Source organism: Cyprinus carpio, chromosome A3, assembly GCF_018340385.1.
Source record: "Cyprinus carpio isolate SPL01 chromosome A3, ASM1834038v1, whole genome shotgun sequence".
Classification (NCBI taxonomy): domain Eukaryota; kingdom Metazoa; phylum Chordata; class Actinopteri; order Cypriniformes; family Cyprinidae; genus Cyprinus; species Cyprinus carpio.
Window position 1 is genome coordinate 18506031 of NC_056574.1, and position 24341 is coordinate 18530371.

The 24341-nt window shown below is 37.4% G+C and overlaps 1 pseudogene; it reads right to left on the minus strand.

Moving 5' to 3' along the window:
- The window catches only part of LOC109109377, a 45871-nt pseudogene that overhangs the window by 20395 nt on the left and 1135 nt on the right, over positions 1 to 24341 (minus strand).

Genomic DNA, 24341 nt, shown 5'->3' on the forward strand with positions numbered 1-24341 from the left:
ATGTTTTTAGCATGATTAGCGAGTGACTAGCATGTCGCTAGCATGTCTCTAGCATGATTAGCAAGTGACTAGCATGTCACTAGCATTATTAGCAAGTGACTAGCATGTCACTAGCATGTTTTTAGCATGATTAGCGATTGACTAGCATGTGACGCTAGCATGTTTCTAGCATGATTAGCAAGTGACTAGCATGTCGCTAGCATGTTTTTAGCATGATTAGCCAGTGACTAGCATGTCACTAGCATGTTTTAGCATGATTAGCATGCATAGTGACTAGCAAGTGACTAGCATGTCACTAGCATGATTAGCAAGTGTTGACTAGCATGTCGCTAGCATGATTAGCAAGTTACTAGCATGTCTAGCTAGCATGTGACTAGCATGTGCACTAGCATGATTAACATGTTACTAGCATGTTCCTAGTATGATTAGCAAGTTACTAGCATGTTGCTAGCATGATTAGCAAGTTACTAGCATGTTGCTAGCATGATTAGCATGATTAGCAAGTTACTAGCATGTTGCTAGCATGATTTGCAAGTGACTAGCATGTCGCTAGCATGATTAAGATAGATAAATAGAAATAGTCAGATGATAGATAGATAGATAGATAGATAGATAGAAATAGTCAGAAGATAGATAGATAGATAGATAGATAGATAGATAGATAGATAGATAGATAGATAGATAGAGTCAGATGATAGATAGATAGATAGATTAGAAATATTAGATAGATGAGTTTGAATGAGTTTAAATGGATTAGAAATAGTACATAGAAGCGAAGCTTGATCGAGTATAATGGGCTTCAGTTTGTTTAGATTTGAATTTTGACAGTTGGAGCTTGGCTCATCTGAACATTCCGTTAATGAAAGTCTATGGGATTTTTATGATTTTTAATCTTCATTTTTATGAAAACCATAAGTCTGATCAGTTAGAAAAGATATAGCACACCCGGCGAGATCAGTCTGAAGAGCTGGGCTGAGTTTGGAGTCTGTAGAGTTAAAGCTCTAGGAGGAGTTAGAGTTGATAATTTTAGTCTCAGAAGAATAATAATAACTAGATAAAAAAGTTCGTCAAGACAAACTTTAAGTTGGCTTGAGAAAGCCTGAACAGAAAGTTTGAAAAGTTTAGAAAGTTTGAAAAGTTTGAAAAGTTTGAAAAGTTTAAGAAGTTTAATAAAGCAAGTGACTAGCATGTCATTAGCATGATTAGCAAAGTTACTAGCATGTTTCTAGCATGATAAGCTAGTTACTAGAATGTTGCTAGCATAATTAGCAAGTTACTAGCATGTCGCTAGCATGATAAGCAATTGACTAGCATGTCACTAGCATGTTTTTAGCATGATTAGCGAGTGACTAGCATGTCACTAGCATGCATAGATTGATTAGCAAGTGACTAGAATGTCGCTAGCATGTTTTTAGCATGATTAGCAAGTGAATAGCATGTTTTTAGCATGATTAGCGAGTGACTAGCATGTCGTTTTTCATGTAGCATGATTAGCAAGTGAATAGCATGGTTTTAGCATGATTAGCGAGTGACTAGCATGTCGCTAGCATGTTTCTAGCATGATTAGGCAAGTGACTAGCATGTCACTAGCATTATTAGCAAGTTACTAGCATGTCGCTAGCACGTTTCTAGCATGATTAGCAAGTGACTAGCATGTCGCTAGCATGTTTTTAGCATTATTAGCAAGTGACTAGCATGTTTAGCTAGCATGTTTTTAGCATGATTAGCGAGTGACTAGCATGTCGCTAGCATGGTTTCTAGCATGATTAGCAAGAGACTAGCATGTCACTAGCATGTTTTTAGCATGATTAGCGAGTGACTAGCATGTCGCTAGCATGTTTTAGCATGATTAGCAGAGACTAGCATGTCACTATCATGTTTTTAGCATGATTAGCGAGTGACTAGCATGTCGCTAGCATGTTTTTAGCATGATTAGCGAGTGACTAGCATGTCGCTAGCATGTTTCTAGCATGATTAGCGAGTGACTAGCATGTCGCTAGCATGTTTTTAGCATGATTAGCCGAGTGACTAGCATGTCGCTAGCATGTTTCTAGCATGATTAGCGAGTGACTAGCATGTCGCTAGCATGTTTACTAGCATGATTAGCAAGTGACTAGCATGTCGCTAGCATTTTTTTTAGCATGATTAGCGAGTGACTAGCATGTCGCTAGCATGTTTCTAGCATGATTAGCAAGTGACTAGCATGTCACTAGCATGATTAGCAAGTGACTAGCATGTCACTAGCATGATTAGCATGTTGCTAGCATAATTAGCATGTGGTTAGCATGTTTGCAGCATGATTAGCAAGTGACTAGCATGTCGCTAGCATGATTAGCTAGCATGATTAGCAAGTGACTAGCATGTCACTAGCATGTTGTTTTAGCATGATTAGCAAGTGACTAGCATGTCACTAGCATGATTAGCATGATTGATATATAGATAGCATGATTAGCATGATAGCAGCATGAGACTAGCATGTTTTAGCATGAGTTTAGTGATAGCATGTCGCTAGCATGATAGAGTGACCTAGGCATGATTAGCATGTTGTTAGCATATTAGCAAGTGACTAGCATGTCGCTAGCATAGATTAGCAAGTGCTAGCGAGTCACTAGAGTGGATGTCGTTAGAATGAGTTTAGATGCGCTGACTAGCATGTCGCTAGCATGTAATAGCAAGCGTAGCATGGGACTAGCCATGTCGCTAGCATAGATTATTATATGAATAACATGATTAGAAAAGTTTCTACTTGATAATTATTGTTAAACATGATTAAGAAGCCAGCCATCACGTACTGCGCCTGCATTAGTCTGTTAGCTACATTGCTAGTAGACTAGATAGTTAGAACAGAAAGTGTTTTAAGCCATGATTGCAATGTTTGTGAGGGTAGCATGTTTAGCATTTAGCATGATAGCATGATTACCAGAATAGCATGCAGTTTCTAGCATGTGCATAATAATTAGATTAGAGTGCCCTATATAGCGAAGCATGATGCAGTCATGTCAGCTAGCATGATTTTTAGGGATTACTAGACATTGCTAGCAAAGAGCAATTTAGCATGTTTCTAGCATGATTAGTTCTAGCAGTCACTGTAATTTTTAGCATGATTAGCGACTGACTAGCATGTCGCTAGCATGTTTAGCAAAGATTAGCAAAGTGACTAGCATGTCGCTGCATGTTTTCAGGGATAAAGCAAGTGAATAGCATGTTTTAGCAGATTAGAGATGATAGATTAGCAATAGAATTATTTCAGCATGACAAGCAAGGATAGAGTGTAGATAGCATTAGCAAGTTACTAGCAGTTAGCAGTTTTAGCATTTATAGTGACTAGCATGTCACTAGCATGTTTTAGCATGATTAGAAAGTGACTAGCATGTCGCTAGCATGTTTCCTAGCATGATTAGCAAGTGACTAGCATTGCAGCTGGGATGGCATGGTTCCGCATTGCCCTAGCATGATTAGCATGTGACTAGCATGTTCCCTAGCATGATTAGCAAGTGACTAGCATTAGCATGCTTAGCAATCTAAATAGCAAGTACTAGCATGTCACTAGCATGATTAGCATAGGAAATCTAGCATGGTAGCATGAGCATGTCGCTAGCATATTCTAGCATTATTAGCAAGTGACTAGCATGTCGCTAGCAGTTTTTAGCATGATTAGCAAGTGACTAGCATGTCGCTAGCATGTTTTTCTAGCATGATGATAGCAAGTGACTAGCATGTCGCTAGCAAATCATTAGCGATGAATAGCATGTCGGGCTAGCATGTTTAGAGCATGATTATAGTGAACTAGCATGTTTTTAGCATGATTTAGCATGATTAGCGAGTGACTAGCATGTCGCTAGCATGTTTCTAGCATGATTAGCAAGTGACTAGCATGTGTTTTTAGCATGTATTAGCATGACTAGCATGTCACTAGCATGTTTTTTGTAGCATGATAGCAAGTGACTAGCATGTCGCTAGCATGTGTTCTAGCATGATTAGCAGTGGGTATATGTCGCTAGCATGTATGATTAGCAGATATGACTAGCATGTTGCTAGCATGTTGCTAGCATGATTAGCAAGTGACTAGCATGTCGCTAGCATGTATGTTTTAGCATGATTTACATTTTATGATAGCATGAATTAGCATGATTAGCGAATGACTAGCATGTTGCTAGCATGATTAGCAAGTGACTAGCATGTGTTAGCATGATTTAGCTTCATGATAGCATGATTAGCAAGTGACTAGCATGTCGCTAGCATGATGTAGCAGCATAAATTATAATCGTGATAGATAGCATGATATTTTCTATAATAGATAGTGATATAGCATAGACCTAGCATGATAGATAGCCAATAGCCTTAGATAGATAGATAGATAGATAGATAGATAGATAAATAGTTAGATAGATAGATTAGCAATATTAGATAGATGAGTTTGATGTTTTAAATGGATTAGAAATAGTACATAGAAGCGAAGCTTGATTGAGTAGATGGCTAGCGTGTTTGTTTTAGATTTGGAATTTTGACAGTTGGAGCTTGGCTCATCTGAACATTCCGTCAATGAAAGTCAATGGGATTTTTATGATTTTGAATCTTCATTTTTATGAAAACCATAAGTCTGATCAGTTAGAAAAGATATAGCACACCCGGCGAGATCAGTCTGAAGAGCTGGGCTGAGTTTGGAGTCTGTAGAGTTAAAGCTCTAGGAGTTAGAGTTAGAGTTGATAAAAAGTTTTAGTCTAAGAAGATTAATAATAATAATAATAAGTAAAGACAAGACAGTAAGTTGGCTTTCTCAAGCCAACTTTAATTAAAGTTTAAATAGTAGATCAGTAAGTTTGGCTTTCTCAAGCCAACTTAACTAGATAAAAAAAGTTTCAAGACAAACTTTAAGTTGGTTTGAAAAGCCTGACTAGAAAGTTTGAGCAAGTTTAAAAGTTTAGACTAGCATGAAAAGTTTAGAAAAGTTTTAGTTTAATAAAGCAAGTGACTAGCATGTCATTAGCATGATTAGCAAGTTACTAGCATGTTTCTAGCATGATTAGCAAGTTGACTAGCATGTCACTAGCATGTTTTTTAGCATGATTAGCGAGTGACTAGCATGTCGCTAGCATGTTTCTAGCATGATTAGCAAGTGACTAGCATGTCGCTAGCATGTTTTTAGCATGATTAGCAAGTGACTAGCATGTGTCGCTAGCATGAGCATGATTAGATTGACTAGCATGTCGCTAGCATGTTTCTAGCAAGATTAGCAAGTGACTAGCATGTCGCTAGCATGTTTCTAGCATGATTAGCGAGTGACTAGCATGTCACTAGCATGTTTTCTATCATGATTAGCAAGTGACTAGCATGTCGCTAGCATGATTAGCAAGTTATTAGCATGTCGCTAGCATGTTTCTAGCATGATTAGCGAGTGACTAGCATGTCGCTAGCATGATTTTAGCATGATTAGCGAGTGACTAGCATGTCGCTAGCATGTTTCTAGCATGATTAGCGAGTGACTAGCATGTCGCTAGCATGTTTTTAGCATGATTAGCGAGTGACTAGCATGTCGCTAGCATGTTTTTAGCACTGATTTGCGAGTGACTAGCATGTCACTAGCATGTTTTTGGCATGATTAGCGATTGACTAGCATGTCGCTAGCATGTTTTTAGCATGATTAGCAAGTGACTAGCATGTGTTTAGCATGTGTTTAGCATGATTAGCGATTTACTAGCATGTCGCTAGCATGTTTCTAGAATGATACTAGCATGTTGACTAGCATGATTAGCAAGTGACTAGCATGTCGCTAGCATTTTTTGTAGCATGAGTAGCAAGTGACTAGCATGTCGCTAGCATGTTTTTAGCATGATTAGTGAGTGACTAGCATGTCGCTAGCATGTTTTTAGCATGATTAGCGAGTTACTAGCATGTCACTAGCATGTTTCTAGCATGATTAGCAAGTGACTAGCATGTCACTAGCATGATTAGCAAGTTACTAGCATGTCGTTAGCATGTTTCTACCATGATTAGCGAGTGACTAGCATGTCGCTAGCATGTTTTTAGCATGATTAGCGACTGACTAGCATGTCGCTAGCATGTTTTTGCATGATTAGCGAGTGACTAGCATGTCGCTAGCATGTTTTTAGCATGATTAGCGAGTGACTAGCATGTTGCTAGCATGTTTCTAGCATGATTAGCAAGTGACTAGCATGTCACTAGCATGTTTTAGCATGAATAGTAATGTTAGCTAGCATGTTTCTAGCATGATTAGCGAGTGACTAGCATGTCACTAGCATGTTTTTAGCATGATTAACGAGTGACTAGCATGTCGTTAGCATGTTTTTAGCATGATTAGCGAGTGACTAGCATGTCGTTAGCATGTTTCTAGCATGATTAGCAAGTGACTAGCATGTCGCTAGCATGTTTCTAGCATGATTAGCAAGTAACTAGCATGTCACTAGCATGATTAGCAAGTTACTAGCATGTCGATAGCATGTTTCTAGCATGATTAGCGAGTGACTAGCATGTATCTAGCATTTGACTTAGCATGTTTTAGCATGATTAGCGAAGTGACTAGCATGTGACGCTAGCATGTTTTTTAGCATGATTAGCAAGTGACTAGCATGTTTTTAGCATTTTCTAGCATGATTAGCAAGTGACTAGCATGTCGCTAGCATGTTTTTAGCATGATTAGCAAGTGACTAGCATGTTTTTAGCATGATTAGCGATTTGACTAGCATGTTGCTAGCATGTTTCTAGCATGATTAGCAAGTGACTAGCATGTCGCTAGCATGTTTGTAGCATGATTTAGCAAGTGACTAGCATGTCGCTAGCATGTTTTTAGCATGATTAGCGAGTGACTAGCATGTCTTTTAGCATGATTAGCGCGTGACTAGCATGTCGCTAGCATGTTTTCTAGCATGATTAGCAAGTGACTAGCATGTCGGTAGCATGTTTTTAGCATGATTAGTGAGTGACTAGCATGTCGCTAGCATAGTTTGATTAGCAGTGACTAGCATGTCGCTCTAGCATACTAGCATTTTTAGCATGTTTCTACATGATTAGCATGTCGTAACTAGCATGTTTTTAGCATGATTAGCAAGTGACTAGCATGTCGCTAGCATGTTTCTAGCATGATTAGCATTTGACTAGCATGTCGCTAGCATGTTTCTAGCATGATTAGCAAGTGACTAGCATGTCGCTAGCATGTTTTTAGCATGATTAGTGAGTGACTAGCATGTCGCTAGCATGTTTCTAGCATGATTAGCAAGTGACTAGCATGTCACTAGCATGATTAGCAAGTGACTAGCATGTTGCTAGCATGTTTCTAGCATGATTAGCATGTTACTAGCATGTCGCTAGCATGTTTCTAGCATGATTAGCAGTGACTAGCATGTCGCTAGCATGTTTTTATAGATATAGACTAGCAAGTCGCTAGCATGTTTTCTAGCATGATAGCAAGTGACTAGCATGTCGCTAGCATGTTTCTAGCATGATTAGCAAGTGACTAGCATGTCGCTAGCATGTTTCTAGCATGATTAGCAAGTGACTAGCATGTCACTAGCAGCATAGATTAGCAAGTTACTAGCAGCACTAGCATGATTAGCAAAGTTACTAGCATGATTAGCATAGATAGATAGATGACTAGCATGTTGCAGATTTACCATGATTATAGAGTTGACTAGCATGTTGCTAGCATGAAATTAGCATGATTAGCATAGATAGCATGATTCTAGCAGATAGCATGATTAGCAATGACTAGCATGTCGCTAGCATGATAGATAGATAGATAGAAATAGTCAGAGCATAGATAGATAGATAGATAGATAGATAGATAGATAGATAGATAGATAGATAGATAGATAGATAGATAGATAGATAGATAGAGAGATATAGTCAGAAATATTAGATAGATAAGATAGATAGATAGATAGATAGATAGATAGATACATAGAAGCAAAGTCTGATTGAGTATAATGGGCTTCAGTTTGTTTAGATTTGAATTTTTGACAGTTGGAATTTACGGAATGTTCATCTGAGCAGAGGCTTTTTCAATGAAAGTCTATGGGATTTTTATGATTTTTAATATTCATTTTTATGAAAATCATAAGTCTGATCAGTTAGAAAAGATATAGCACACCCGGCGAGATCAGTCTGAAGAGCTGGGCTGAGTTTGGAGTCTGTAGAGTTAAAGCTCTAGGAGGAGTTAGAGTTGATAATTTTAGTCTCAGAAAGAATAATAATAATACTATAATAATATAAAAAAGTTCGTCAAGACAAACTTTAAGTTGGCTTGAGAAAGCCTGAACAGAAAGTTTTTTTTTTTTAGAAAGTTTGAAAAGTTTGAAAAGTTTAAAAGTTTAAAAGTTTTGAAGTTTCAAAAGTTTGAAGTTTGCAAAGTTTGATTAGTTTAAGAAGTTTAATAAGCAAGTTACTAGCATGTTTCTAGCATGATTAGCGAGTTACTAGCATGTTTCTAGCATGATTAGCAAGTTGACTAGCATGTCGCTAGCATGTTTTCTAGCATGATTATTGTGACTAGCATGTCACTAGCATGTTTTTTAGCATTATTAGCGAGTGACTAGCATGTCGCGAGCATGTTTCTAGCATGATTAGCAAGTGACTAGCATGTCGCTAGCATGTTTTTAGCATGATTAGCAAGTGACTAGCATGTTTTTAGCATGATTAGCGAGTGTGAGCATGCATGCCGTTAGCATGTTTTAGCATGACTAGCATGTGACTAGCATGTTTTTTAGCATGATTAGCAAGTGACTAGCATGTCGCTAGCATGTTTCTAGCATGATTAGCAAGTGACTAGCATGTCGCTAGCATGTTTTTAGCATGATTAGCAAGTGACTAGCATGTTTCTAGCATGATTAGCAAGTGACTAGCATGTCGCTAGCATGTTTTTAGCATGATTAGCGAGTGACTAGCATGTCGCTAGCATGTTTTTTAGCATGATTAGCAAGTGACTAGCATGTCGCTAGCATGTTTTTTAGCATGATTAGCAAGTGACTAGCATGTTTTTAGCATGATTAGCGATTGACTAGCATGTCGCTAGCATGTTTCTAGCATGATTAGCAAGTGGCTAGCATGTCACTAGCATGATTAGCAAGTTACTAGCATGTCGCTAGCATGTTTCTAGCATGATTAGCGAGTGACTAGCATGTCGCTAGCATGTTTTTAGCATGATTAGCGAGTGACTAGCATGTCGCTAGCATGTTTTTAGCATGATTAGCAAGTGACTAGCATGTCACTAGCATGTTTTTAGCATGATTAGCGAGTGACTAGCATGTTGCTAGCATGTTTTTAGCATGATTAGCGAGTGACTAGCATGTAGCTAGCCCTAGCATGTTTTTAGCATGATTTAGCGAGTGACTAGCATGTCGCTAGCATGTTTCTAGCATGATTAGCGATTGACTAGCATGTCGCTAGCATGTCACTAGCATGATTAGCAATTGACTAGCATGTTGCTAGCATGTTTCTAGCATGATTAGCGAGTGACTAGCATGTCGCTAGCATGTTTTAGCATGATTAGCGAGTGACTAGCATGTCGCTAGCATGTTTTTTAGCATGATTAGCAAGTGACTAGCATGTTGCTAGCATGTTTTTTAGCATGATTAGCGAGTGACTCACTAGCACTAGCATGTCATGATTGCTAGCATGTCGCTAGCATGTTTTTAACATGATTAGCGAGTGACTAGCATGTCACTAGCATGTTTTAGCATGATTAGCGAGTGACTAGCATGTCGCTAGCATGTTTTTAGCATGATTAGCGAGTGACTAGCATGTCGCTAGCATGTTTAGCAAGCATGATTAGCAAGTGACTAGCATGTGTCACTAGCATGATTTTAGCAGTGATTAGCATGTTGCTAGCATGTTTCTAGCATGATTAGCAAGTGACTAGCATGTCGCTAGCATGTTTTATATCATGATTAGCAAGTGACTAGCATGTCACTAGCATGATTAGCAAGTTACTAGCATGTTGCTAGCATGATTAGCAAGTGACTAGCATGTGGTTAGCATGATTCTAGCATGTTGTAAGCATGATTAGCAAGTGACTAGCAGGTCGCTAGCATGATTAAGATAGATAAATAGAAATAGTCAGATGATAGATCGATAGATAGATAGATAGATAGATAGATAGATAGATAGATAGATAGATAGATAGATAGATAGATAGATAGATAGATAGATAGATAGATAGATAGATAGATAGATAGACAGATTAGAAATATTAGATAGATGAGTTTGAATGAGTTTAAATGGATTAGAAATAGTACATAGAAGCGAAGCTTGATTGAGTATAATGGGCTTCAGTTTGTTTAGATTTGAATTTTGACAGTTGGAGCTTGGCTCATCTGAACATTCCGTCAATGAAAGTCTATGGGATTTTTATGATTTTTAATCTTCATTTTTATGAAAACCATAAGTCTGATCAGTTAGAAAAGATATAGCACACCCGGCGAGATCAGTCTGAAGAGCTGGGCTGAGTTTGGAGTCTGTAGAGTTAAAGCTCTAGGAGGAGTTAGAGTTGATAATTTTAGTTTTGGAAGAATAATAATAACTAGATAAAAAAGTTCGTCAAGACAAACTTTAAGTTGGCTTGAGAAAGCCTGAACAGAAAGTTTGAAAAGTTTTTGGAAAGTTTGAAAAAAAAAGTTTGAAAAAGTTTGAAAAGTTTAAGAAGTTCAAAAGTTTGAAGTTTCAAAAGTTTAAAAGTTTAAGAAGCTTGATTAGCAAGTGACTAGCATGTTTTTAGCATGATTAGCACTAGTTACTAGCATGTTTCTAGCATGATTAGCAAGTTACTAGCATGTCACTAGCATGTATTTAGCATGATTAGCGAGTGACTAGCATGTCGCTAGCATGTTTCTAGCATGATTAGCAAGTGACTAGCATGTCGCTAGCATGTTTCTAGCATGATTAGCGAGTGACTAGCATGTCGCTAGCATGTTTTTAGCATGATTAGCAAGTGACTAGCATGTTTCATGTTTTTAGCATTAGCATGCATTATTAGAGTTGACTAGCATGTCGCTAGCATGTTTCTAGCATGATTAGCGAGTGACTAGCATGTCGCTAGCATGTTTTTAGCATGATTAGCGAGTGACTAGCATGTCACTAGCATGTTTTTTAGCAGCATGATTAGCGATGTGACTAGCATGTTGCTAGCATGTTTTTAGCATGTTTAGCTAGATTAGCGAGTGACTAGCATGTCGCTAGCATGTTTTTAGCATGATTAGCGAGTGACTAGCATGTCGCTATCATGTTTCTAGCATGATTAGCAAGTGACTAGCATGTCACTAGCATGATTAGCAAGTGACTAGCATGTCGCTAGCATGTTTCTAGCATGATTAGCAAGTGACTAGCATGTCACTAGCATGTTTTTAGCATGATTAGCGAGTGACTAGCATGTCGATTAGCATGTTGTTTAGCATGTTTTTTTAGCGAATGACTAGCATTTCGCTAGCATGTTTTTAGCATGATTAGCGAGTGACTAGCATGTCGCTAGCATGTTTTTAGCATGATTAGCGAGTGAATAGCATGTCGCTAGCATGTTTTTAGCATGATTAGCGAGTGACTAGCATGTCGCTAGCATGTTTTTAGCATGATTAGCGAGTGACTAGCATGTCGCTAGCATGTTTTTGCAAGCATGATTAGCGAGTGACTAGCATGTCACTAGCAAGTTTGATAGCATGATTAGCATGTGACTAGCATGTTCGCTAGCATGATTAGCAAGTGACTAGCATGTTTTTAGCTTGTTTTTAGCATGATTAGCGAGTGACTAGCATGTTTCTAGCATGTTTTCTAGCATGATTAGCAAGTGACTAGCATGTCGCTAGCATGTTTTTTAGCATGATTAGCAAGTGACTAGCATGTCACTAGCATGATTAGCAAGTTACTAGCATGTTGCTAGCATGATTAGCAAGTGACTAGCATGTGGTTAGCATGATTCTAGCATGTTGTAAGCTTGATTAGCAAGTGACTAGCATGTCGCTAGCATGATTAAGATAGATAAATAGAAATAGTCAGATGATAGATAGATAGATAGATAGATAGATAGATAGATAGATAGATAGATAGATAGATAGATAGATAGATAGATAGATATATAGATAGATAGAGATAGATTAGAAATATTAGATAGATGAGTTTGAATGAGTTTAAATGGATTAGAAATAAGTACATAGAAGCGAAGCTTGATTGAGTATAATGGGCTTCAGTTTGTTTAGATTTGAATTTTGACAGTTGGAGCTTGGCTCATCTGAACATTCCGTCAATGAAAGTCTATGGGATTTTTATGATTTTTAATCTTCATTTTTATGAAAACCATAAGTCTGATCAGTTAGAAAAGATATAGCACACCCGGCGAGATCAGTCTGAAGAGCTGGACTGAGTTTGGAGTCTGTAGAGTTAAAGCTCTAGGAGGAGTTAGAGTTGATAATTTTAGTCTCAGAAGAATAATAATAATAATAATAAGTTTAAATAGTAGATCAGTAAGTTGGCTTTCTCAAGCCAACTTAATAATAATAAGTTTAAATAGTAGATCAGTAAGTTGGCTTTCTCAAGCCAACTTAATGAGTTTTAATTATTAGATCAGTAAGTTGGCTTTCTCAAGCCAACTTAATAAGTTTAAATAGTAGATCAGTAAGTTGGCTTTCTCAAGCCAACTTAATTACAATAATATATACATACTGTTTACAAAAAATTAAATTAAAATAATGTTTCTGCATTCTTGTTAAATTAAAAAAAAGTAGAAAAGTTGCCATAAGCTATTTATTGTTAAGTGTTTTTACACATACGTATAAGGAACACAAATGGCACCCATTTTGTAGAATGACCCATGGAACACCAATCACCAAAAGTCACAGCCACTTAAAATCACCAAAGCATTAAATGGTACATTGATCATTTTTCATGCAAAGCATTTGCAAATGTGCAGTTTACATAATTTGCCAGTCTGAATGTTTATCCGGCAATTGATTGCTTTCAGGTACCAATTGACCCTAGGGTAATTGCATAATTGATGTGTGGTAAGGACAGAGCAGAAAGAGAAGAGATGCAGAGCTCACCACCAGGCTGCAGTCCGGGGGGATAAGGCCTGCTGGAGAGGGGCTTCTCTATGTCACCATCCTGCCCTCCAATCCCACCAGCTCCCTTCATACGGCTGGACATGCTGGATGACTTCTCAAAATCCTGCAGAAGAAATAAGGCAAAGCAAAAAAGGCTCTCAACTCTGGGCTGAACCGATCCCAGCTCAGTCATACGAGAAATCAATCTCTCCATGGGAGTACCTTATACTCTCTAAGAGGAGAGTATACCTATACCATTTACTAGCGCAGTTGAGACAGAACCATGCTGGCCTAGACCACAAGAGTCTGGTTTTCATAACCAGTCTAGGATCTTTAAGTTAGCAAAAAATCATAACTTTAAAACAACTTGTCCTTTTTGACTGAAAAATTCTCATGCTTAATTTTTTACAAGTGCCCTCAATCAAATTTTTTGTATGATTGCCAAAAAAAAAAAAAAAAGACAAAAATCCCACTGCCATATCTCTATATCTGTTTATAAACACCAGATATTATCTCAGAATGACAAAGCTAATAGCAAAAAAATAAAGTCACTCAATGCTGTGAGAAATACGGTAAACTGGTAACTTAATCACACCCAGTGCAGGGGACCTGGCACCCATAGAGCACATTTGATACACTCAATCACTTACTCCATGAGGATCAAGTGGCAAGTTGTTTGTAATTCATGAAATCTTGTTATATTTTTAAGCTTCTTTCCATAAATAGTTGCATTTAACCTCCAAATGATATTGCTTTTATTACATTAACACTTATCTGAATTAGGCATAAATGAACAAGAAACACTTACCCCATTACCATCAGACAAAACTGGGTCAAACAGGCTGTCGAGATATCTGTCCATACCTTTGTGAGTTTGTGCCTTACTTAAGTCTGATTTTATTTTTATTTTTTTTACAGGTAGTGGGAAAAAACACAGGAATCATACAATTTGCTTTGTACGGAATACATAAAAACAGCTTAAAAACTAGCAAAAGAAAAAAACAAAAAAGAAAAAACGGCTGACCGTGGCTGTAATATCCATCTGAATATGGCAGACTGGAGCTTGACATTGTCTGAGGGAGCAGAAGTGAGCTGTCATCATCAGAATCAAATCCACTTCCAAACAGACCCCTTTCAAAGTTCATATTGAGGACAAAATATTAGATAACAATCCAATAACACTGCAAAAATATACTTAGCCTATAACTATACTTTAAAAATTAACAATGTATTTTTTGCTCATTAAAAAGTAATGATAATTTTTTTTTATTGTATATTTAAAATGATGTACATTAGATCAGAGGCATATACAGTACAAAGCTGTTTAATTATACATGGAGCAGGTTGCATCACAGAGAGCACACAGACAATATATTAGGACCACATGATACTGAGCTATGACTAATATTCACCTTATCCCAACATGCTCCCTGTTATTAGACAATATTACTAGGGGAATTAATCACTTATGACTTTGAAAATGGCATCTGTAACTGAAAATCTAGATGTCACCCACTAGTTGTCATTATAAAATCCCAGATTTATAAAAAAAATATATATATTTATAGTATAAATATTCACTTTTTGTGCCTTATAGGTGAAGTCTGTAATTTTTGTGCTGCTAGTAGAACTAAACAACATTTTCAAGCACTGTTAGTCATTAGTTTGGAGCCACTAATGCCACAGTAATGACACATTCACATTTAACTCACTTTTAAATTACATGCAACACAGATCTATTAAAATATAATTCATATTTATGATCATGCATGATATTAGAGTACATAACCCATTTCTGGTGTAAATGAAACTACAATAATCATGCAAGACTATCATGTAGATACAGTTCTGGTGGGACTCTCAGCAGAGATGATGAAGTAGGACTTTTGCTTGGGAAAATTTCTCATCAGTTCCATGTCTGCGATCAAGTCCATTACATAATCATGCCCTGCGAGCTCCGCCCACTGTCCGCGCTCCTTCATGATAACAGAACACCCCTTCCAGGCCTCCGTCACACCCCTGCGGATCCAATTAATGAGACTATTAATTTCAGGCAAATTACAGATGGCAGAGTTAATGAAGGCCTCATTATAGACTGTACGTATCCCAACATGTCCAAAAGAAAGAGCCATACACTAATGACATGTCATACAGCATATAAAAAGCTCCTTGTGATGAATAGATGGTAACATTACAACACCTACACTGGCTGAAAATGAGCTAAATCAAAAGGTGTGTTGGCTTACATTCGAGAGAACAATGGTTGGAACAAAAGAAGGAATATAGTAAGGATAATTTGTGTATGATTGTGTACCTATGCTGTAGAATATCTCCAGCCAACTCCTCCCCACTCGTCCAGGAGTGCACAGGGCAAAGGAAAGATGTCCCTGTCAATAGAACATGACTTTTAACAGCTGTGGTTTGACAGGCATGAATGAGTGAAGACTACACACAAATGTCTGTTCCTATTCTGTATAGCACTACAGATCATTTAACACTTGATATAGATGCGCTTTACACAATTGTCTCCAGAGGGTTTTAAGAAACAAAGAAACCTGCCTGGCTGATTTAGGAGATTACGATGATAGAAGAGCCTTTCAGGGCTTTATTTAACTGTTTTGTAAGCTATCCGTTGAGTTTGTCTTATATAAGTGTGCATATCTCTTTCATTCCAAACAAGGGTATCTCAGAATATTCTGGTTTCAGCTGGTTTTAGCTGATTGGTCAGCTTGTCTTCCAACCTGGCCAGCTAAAGTAGTGGTCAAAACCAATCTAAAAACAGCCTGCTACTGTAATCAGCTATGACCAGACTGTAACACCAGATAAAACCACACAACCATCTTAGGCTGGTTACAATTGTTGTTTTCCAGCAAGGGTTAGTGCTGAAATGTGTGTATGAAGAGTAAAAACTGAGGGTAGGTTGCACCAATAAAGACTAAATTAGGCAGAAATAAGAGGTAATCAAGGATTTGTTAATCAAGGTGTTATTTTACTTAAACTTTAATTAAAATGAAATTTAGAGTAATGGTGCAACAAGACTTAAAATTTAGTTAAGGTTTAAAGTTAAATGCAACTGAATTACACCTTGACTAATTTTTATTATGCAACCTACCCTAAGAGTCTTAACTGGCCAACACAGATTCAAGGTTGCAGAAACTCAAACAGTGCAAGTGAAACTGACACATACCATCAAAACAGTGCACTTGCAAAACCATGTTTGCTTTCTTCCTATTGGCTGTTCATTCCAGAAGGGACAATGGGTAAGTCCTCGCAGCCTCTGGTCCAAACGGGGACTTCTGCATGGCTTGAATGAGCTTGTGTTGGCCAACAGCTTTGCAACCATTATAGGCATGATCTGAGACAAACCTAATGCATGTAAAAGCCAAAACATAATGAAGGCTCAAATGTAGTTTGTGACATAATCAATGTAAATATTGGTGTGTTGCTTACTTCAGAAGGTATTTCTCCATTTTGGCTGATGGTGCAAATGCTCTAAGGCAGGCTATAGCAGCAACAGCAGCCAGCCTCTCTCCGAGTTATCTGGATTGGTGTTTCTCCAAACCTGATTGGCAATTTGACATAAGATTTCATCCCGCAAGCCAGGGTTGGTAAGCCCCTTCTGGATGATGTAGTTTCCAAATAAATTCTCCTGAGCACCATTTAAATGTGGGCCACCCATACACATCAAGATCTACAAAATGAGAGAAATAACAATGCTAAAAAGTTGAAATCACACTGACTTATGGCTACAACAGAGACACATTTCTTCACATAACAATCTCGTGCTCATAATATGTCTGTGTTGAAAGTTTTATAGGTTATTGTTAAAAATCTGTTACTAATAATCATGCTCCCCTTGCTGACACCGACTTGAAATACTCCTGGTCTAACAGGACCAAGCTTCCTCAACATGATGAAACAGTTTTCACCATTGGCACGAGGCAGCTGTTTGAGGCCTAGCAGGGACTTGTATCTTAATACAACCAAATAATTGAATAATTAATTAAATTTGAGCCTTTAAATTGCCTCTTCTTAGTTTGACACTTCTAGCTCTTACCTGAAAAGGAAGACATCAAACGGCATTCTGATCGGATAGCCCTCACTCCTGATTCGAATTGTTTCCAAAATCCCAGAATAGTTAAGTTTGGCCCTGTCCAGCTCCATGTCAAACACACCAGGCTCCTGCGGTCTTATACACACTCTCTTAATCAATTTCAATTCCAGCCAAGATGCAAATAGCTTATTAATACTTCTGAACCCAGTGACTCCTGTTCCTTACCTTGTTTTGGTTTGGCTTAATGCACCTCACAAAATATGGGTTGGCTCTGTTAGTACAAATTAGAAGAAAGTACTTGGTGATAAATAACGTACATGGATCTGAAGCCAATCAAAGTCAACAAGAGATTCATGTAGACAGCATAATGCACACTTTAGGTGGTCTACCTATCCATCTTTTCAATGAGCTCCATGAGGGATAGTTGGAACTTGGCCTCCACCGTTGAGGCCTGATGTCGCAGCGTTACTGTGCTGTTCTTCCCAGCATGGGATTTCTGTTGGTTGAGAGTCTCAGCATAGCTCATAAAGAGATGTGCAACCATCTAAAACCAGAGTAAAATAAGGTTCAGTTTATTAGGGTCATTTAATTCATAGCAAATGAAAAATTTCTCTTACCTTGTTTTTGCTCTGAATAAAAAAGTCAAGAACATCCTGGCGAACTTGATCGTAATTCTTATCCAGAAATTTATGAACCTGTGAAGCATCACAGAAGGTTCAGACCATTCCTCCACTAATACTTTATTAGGGAATAATTCAAATATTTGATAGTTCAAATGTAAGTAGTTTATATGCACCTGATAAGCGATTTTCCCAGCATAATGCTTGATAGTAAATTCAGAGAGAGGCATCTTTGGCATGGAATACAGTGGATTGTTGTCATGGTGATAGTGGCATTTCTGAAGGAAGGTATGATCTGTAGCCTAGAGGAAATTCATTCAAAAGGAGGTTAATTAAAATGCAAAGGATGCAGACTAGTAGCGATGAATAGATAAACACTAACAAGAACACTGAAGATCGGAGTATCCCATGTGGCTTTGCTGCAGTGAGGTCAATGCAGGCCTGGTTGTCAGAGAAAGGCACCTCTTCCCAGCTGATTTACTCTCTGTTATATTCATCCTTGGATATTCAAAAGAAAATCATTTTTCAGATGCGTGCCACAGGCAATTTACTCATCTACAGTTCTCAGAGGATTAGAGTGAATAAAGACAGCTTACGTGTTCTTCTTTGAAAATGACCCTGTTAAAAAATAACTTAAGGTACTAATTTGCATAATTTATGCAAAGCTGTTGAAGGTAAGGTCCTACAAAGCACAAAAAAGATTCAGTCGAACGAAATCCAAATTTTACAGCAGTGTAGAGTATTAGCAAACCCTTTCACTGGGGGTCATCAAATCCATAGATATCAAGGATGGAGATAGAAAGTGATAAACCTGCTAATTTATTCTGTCTGTTAGCCAGGTGAACAGAAGGGAATACAGGATCTTGGCAACAGCATCTCTGTTGTTTGAGAGGGAAAATTACCATAATTTGATTACTTTAGTGCTCAGTAGTAAGACAATAATATCTGAATTATAATATGAATCACAATATGCAGATTTTCCAGTTCATCTATAAGGATGAAGCTCTCTGAATGTCTGCCTGGAACATTTCATGACACTAATGCTAAAACTACTTCACATGAATGTTCATTACTCTCTTTGTTTTTCAATTCCATATTTCTTATTTCTTCATAGTCTTTAATTCATTACACCTTTATTTTTTATTAAACCCTAACTTTGCTCTAACTTCCTTTTTTATTATTATTCAATTCTAGGAAGTGTGCCTTGTCACAGAAATTTTATGCAGAAAATGATCCTGTTTGCTGAAAAATATAACTGACATAAATGTCATATCACAACGATATCTGTGACAGCTCTATGTAAATAGTCAAATAAAATGGGCTGCAGTCAGATTTAGCCAATCAGAAGGCTTGTAAAGGGAGTTCTGCCTGTCAATCATTTTCTGCGTCCACCGGACACTGAGAGCATGATAGACTCATCTGAAATACTTTTCAGGAGTTTGTAGGGTGTGAAATACTAGCGTTAGAGGATAACAGCTTACAAGGCCAAACTTTGAAAATGACTAGGTAGACAAAACCAAAAAACAAACAAGATGAGAGGGAAAACCGGTAAACTTTCCAGGAGGAAGCTGAGAGCTTCAAAGTGCTTGAAAGCAGATGCCGAGCCTGCTTTTCTTCTGCTTGACACGTACAAAAGCCATGGTTACACCGTTTATGTCTAAGTGAAATATAGCATGTGGAAATGCATTGTTGTTGTTTTTTACCTGGCATCAACTGCACTCTCAACAGTCAAGGGGGTGAAGATCTTTTCTCTCATTTTTTCCTATAAAGTATAGAATAATCAGAAATACTTGTAGCAAAGTTTCTGAAAAGGATAAACTTACATGTTCTATTATATTAAAACACACCACTTTTACTGGAAATCAGCTTTATTCAAATGTTGCTGATCTCTTTGAGATGAAATGTTGCTAAGGCACTGTCAGCAGGCAAGTGAAACTGATATGACTCTTAAGAGGAGCAGCCTACAGCGCTAGTGTTTGTAGATGTAAACACACCCCGGCATCTGTGGCAAGACAATACTAATCCCTTTCAACTGATGACATTAAGGCCTTCAAATAAAAAATCTTTCCTTAAATAGTTTAACGTTGTGGTAGAAGAATTCTCTTTCTCATTCACTTTTAGCAGGATAAAATTCTGGTGTTGGTGTCTGAAAGCAGGGCTTTAATGGTTTCATCAGATAAGAAAAGCCTGGTAGCATGAGATCAAAGCGAAATGACTTTGAGTATGGTCCTCTCTTGTTACATAGGGACTACCTGATTCTCTAATGAAAAGAATTAGCTAAATTACTTTAAGAGCCCTCAGAAGTGTCACAGTAGCCACCATCAGTAGTACTCTAAATGACTTAGTACATTTCAACATGGCAATGGGACTGTGAACATCGATGAGCGCTGGCTCTATCCAAGACCAACTGAGACAAAGGCTAATCTGAAACAAGATGCTGTGTGAAGGATCATATGAAAGGTTTTTCGATGATATATCTGAAATCAGGAACTGATGTGGCTCTGATGTGAGGAAAGATGCTGAAATAGAATATGCATATGTTGATGGTGTCCATCAGAGGATGGTTGAGAATCAGCTTTACATACCTCAGATGGAAAATATGAATTGAGAATTGAGAGTTCATAAGGAAAGGTCTTGTTCTTTTAAAACCCCTGGATGCTTATTCGTTTCCAGAAACTGTATGGGACAAGGAATGCTGTAGCTTTAAAGACTTTTCCTTTTGTTGGTGTGGAAATTTGGATAGTTTCAAACTTATCTCAGGTTTGAATAGGAACAGTGATTTGAATAAGCTCTCTGTTTGTTTTAATTGACACGTCTGATAGATTTTACTATTGGGCCTTTTCTTTTCATGAACTTATATAAATAATTAGACTGAAATAGGACCATATATATGTAGCATGTATTTGTAGCTGCTATCTATCATCATATTTTGTTATGTTATTAATGTAAACAGTTAAAATATTTTCTCACTCTCGATCAGCATGACAGTGTCATTGGCTCAAGCAGTGGTATGATTTTAAGGCAAGTTTGTCTGATGCAGAAGGTCAAGGTTTGGCTATAGTTAGCGAGGTTGAGGTTATATTAGATATATACTAAGATGTTCTTTAGTTTATAGAGTGCAACAGTGAGGTTCCAGAAGTAAAAATCCCATGTATTTTCTTCATAGTGGAATTGATTTTGAGCGATAACTTATAAACATTTAAAGAACGACATACTATGACAATTGTTAATCATTATGCTTTTGTTAAATCCTTCAGCCCACATCATTTCAACATTTAAATAATCGTGTTCAACAGCAGAATATCTGGTGGAAGACGACATGACCCATGAGAAATTTCACCAAAATAGCAAATAGCACCAAAAAACTCTTTGGCAGCCACCCATTCTTAAGGAGCACTGCGAATGACGAATGATGAGTCAGTTTCCTTACGCTCTCAAAGTATTTAAATATTTGTATGCATAATATGCATATTTTGCAATGAATGTAAAATATATTCTTTATCTTTGAATCAGTAGTTTTGTTTCTCATCATTTTTAATTTGATTATGCCATTCACAATGCTTCAAAGGATTGTATTTTTTTCTTTATTAAAGCTACTTAGTACACAATCTTATACTTTTGTCTATTTGCCCCATTTTAGCACTTTTTGTTCGCTTCAAATCAAAGTTTGTTATGTTATAATTGTTGTTATGTTGTAATTCACAGCTTGTTTCCTGGCTTATAACTTTCAACAGTGTAATTTATGTAACTTACAACAAAGCCTTTTTTAAAACCCTTATGAGAAAAAAAATGAATGGGAAAAATATTTCTTAAATTAATGCTGCTGAAAAAGTGGGTGAGCACTGTTGCACTCTAGAAAGTAAAATTTTGTTACACAGTCCTTTTGATCACAGTGTATTCACAGTAGCCTTTTAGGTTTAATTCCTGCACAAGCATTAAGTTGAATGTGATAGTGGTGGACTGGTTAAGCAGGGTTTAATACTGCGTCAGACCTCTTGGTGGCACCCCTGCAGAGGGTTGGCTGGTATTTGCTACACACTAAAGACTGTAACACACTGTCTGTGATGGCAGGCTGATATGGCTTCAGGGCCCCTTGATGTCTGTTTCTGCCCAGGGTTTTCCCTGACTGGTTTACACTGGTTGCCACAGTGATATGGCCTGCTGCCCTGCCATAATCAACTTGGCATGTTATACTATCTGAGGGATTTGGAGCCTGTATGCACCATTTGCGGCTTTCTTTTGGTGTCTTGTGCTTGCTATCAAAATGAACAGTCTTGGAATTTGGATGGTTGTGTTTCCAAGAAAAATGATTTAAAGAAAATGATGTCATAATAAATCCTTCACAAACAGTACATTGATACTTTGTGTGGGACCTTAACATAAGGTCTGCCTGGATGTCATGTAAGGTCTAGAAGTGAGTCACTCACTCTTCCTGTTAGTATCCTCAAGTCCAGTCTCAAACAGTGTCAAACAGTGTCAGCTCATGTAAAACACAATATGCAGTGGCTGCAAAAATGTTTAAACACTCAAGCCATTAAGTCACACTTAAAAATCTATGAATGTCATTATGACAAAGCAGTTGTCATCTATTATAGAGAAAGACAACATGCTTTTCAATAAAGCACTTAAAAACAAAACGTTTGTTCAAAATTTACTCTTTGTGGTTCTCAAACTTCAGTGTAATATGTTTAGAGTTAATCTGCTGAAATACAGTGTGTACTTGAGAGAAACTGACTTCCTACATCTAGTGAAAATCATCTGTAAATCAAGTAAAAGTTAGTGCAAAAATGGCTCTAAAAATAATGCTAGTTCTGAGAAAAAAATACATTTTGCATTGATCTTTTATTTTATTATCCAGTGCAATAAAATAATACTAATGCATTAAGAAAATATGATAATCTAATGCAATAAAATTATTTTCAAATTTTGAAGTGTCCAAAGGTTTTTGGGCTGCTGTATATAATAATCCTTGCTATAAGTCATGGTATAATGGTTAGAGAGTCAGACTTGCAACCTGAAGGTTGTGAGTTCGAATCTCAGGTCTGGCAGGGATTGTTGGTGGGGGGAGTGAATGACCAGTGCTCTCTTCCACCCTCAACATCATGACTGAGGTGAGACCCTTCAGCAAGGCACCGAACCCCCAACTTCTCCCTGGGCACCGGAGCAATATGGCTGCCTACTGCTCTGGGTGTGTGTTCACTACTGTGTGTGTGCACTTGGATAGGTTAAATGCAGAGCACAAATTCTGAGTATGGGACACCATACTTGGCCACACTTCACTTCATTTAAAAAGTATATTTTATATTGCTGATGTAATACAGGTACACGTGTAGCAGTTAGATAAGAGGAAGATAACTAGAGGGACTTTTTTTTACTTTCAGTGCTAGCATATGTTCAAGTTGTTTTAGTCATGTGTTTTGTTTTATCATTGGTTGGATTGTGTCATGTGACCCATTTTGTTTGCTATATATACCCCTCATGTTGCCATTGTCTCTTTTCTAGCTTTGTTTCCTGTAACCGTTGTTGGTGAATGTCATGTTTTATGTTCAGGTTTAAGTTCTTGTTCATTTCATGTTTCTTTGTCAAGCCAAGTATGATCAAGTCAAGTCTTCTGGATATCAAACTGCACTTGGGTTTCATCACAACTCACCTACAGTGGACTCTAATGTTACAATAATAAAATATTTACAGTATAAAAGCATTTTAATTTTATTAAATAAGTTGTTTCAACTAAGTATAAAGCATACCAAAAAACGTGATAATGTTTTGTTTAGTATTGAAGACATTATTAAGCAGGTTTTTCTCACCGTGGCTTTGAAAGTAATGGACTTCTGTAGACCTTCTGGTCATTCAGCCACCACTTGGATCTCCTGAGCACTTACAACTGATGCCACTTCCTGAGATTCAGTCTGCCAAGATATGGAGTCAAAAAAAGAAAGAAAAGAAACTTAATTATGGCACCACTAAAAAAGGGCATCATAAGACATCAACAAGAGGGAAGAAGGATACATTTAATTGAATTTCATTGTACCTCATATCTCTCAAAGAAGACATTTCCTAAGTGGAGGATGGAAGACAGGATCCTGAAGATACCGCTTTGGTTTTCGGCACTGAAGTGAAGTATTTCCATGGCGCTGAGGAACCTGCAGAAGTCCTCCTCATCATTTTTGCCAACAATCTCACAGTCTCCACCCTTGCAACCAAAAAGAGCATCCATGAAAGGGAAAAGCTATTTAACAGCAGTGCTTTTTGAGGCTTTTATTGCTATAATGATCTAGATGATTAAACCATGGCCTTACTTGATTGAGGTAATAATTCATCTCTGCGTCTTGAAGGTATAAAGACTGTTTCTGCTGTGGAGGATACTGTTGAGGCCTACAAGCATCTCATAAAAATGTGATAGTTTCTTTCATCTTCGGCCTAAGAGATAAAAAATTAAGTACATTAACATTTCAGATGTCTATAAAGAATTTGTTTATAGAATGATGAACTTTTAAATGTCCATATGAGCATTATGTAGAGTACCTGAAACACAATCCTGGACTTTTCAAGCAGATACTGTGAAGTTATGGCACAGCTGATAACCCCTCTGTTTGAAGCAGGAAAATCAGACAAGCATTAATATGTAAT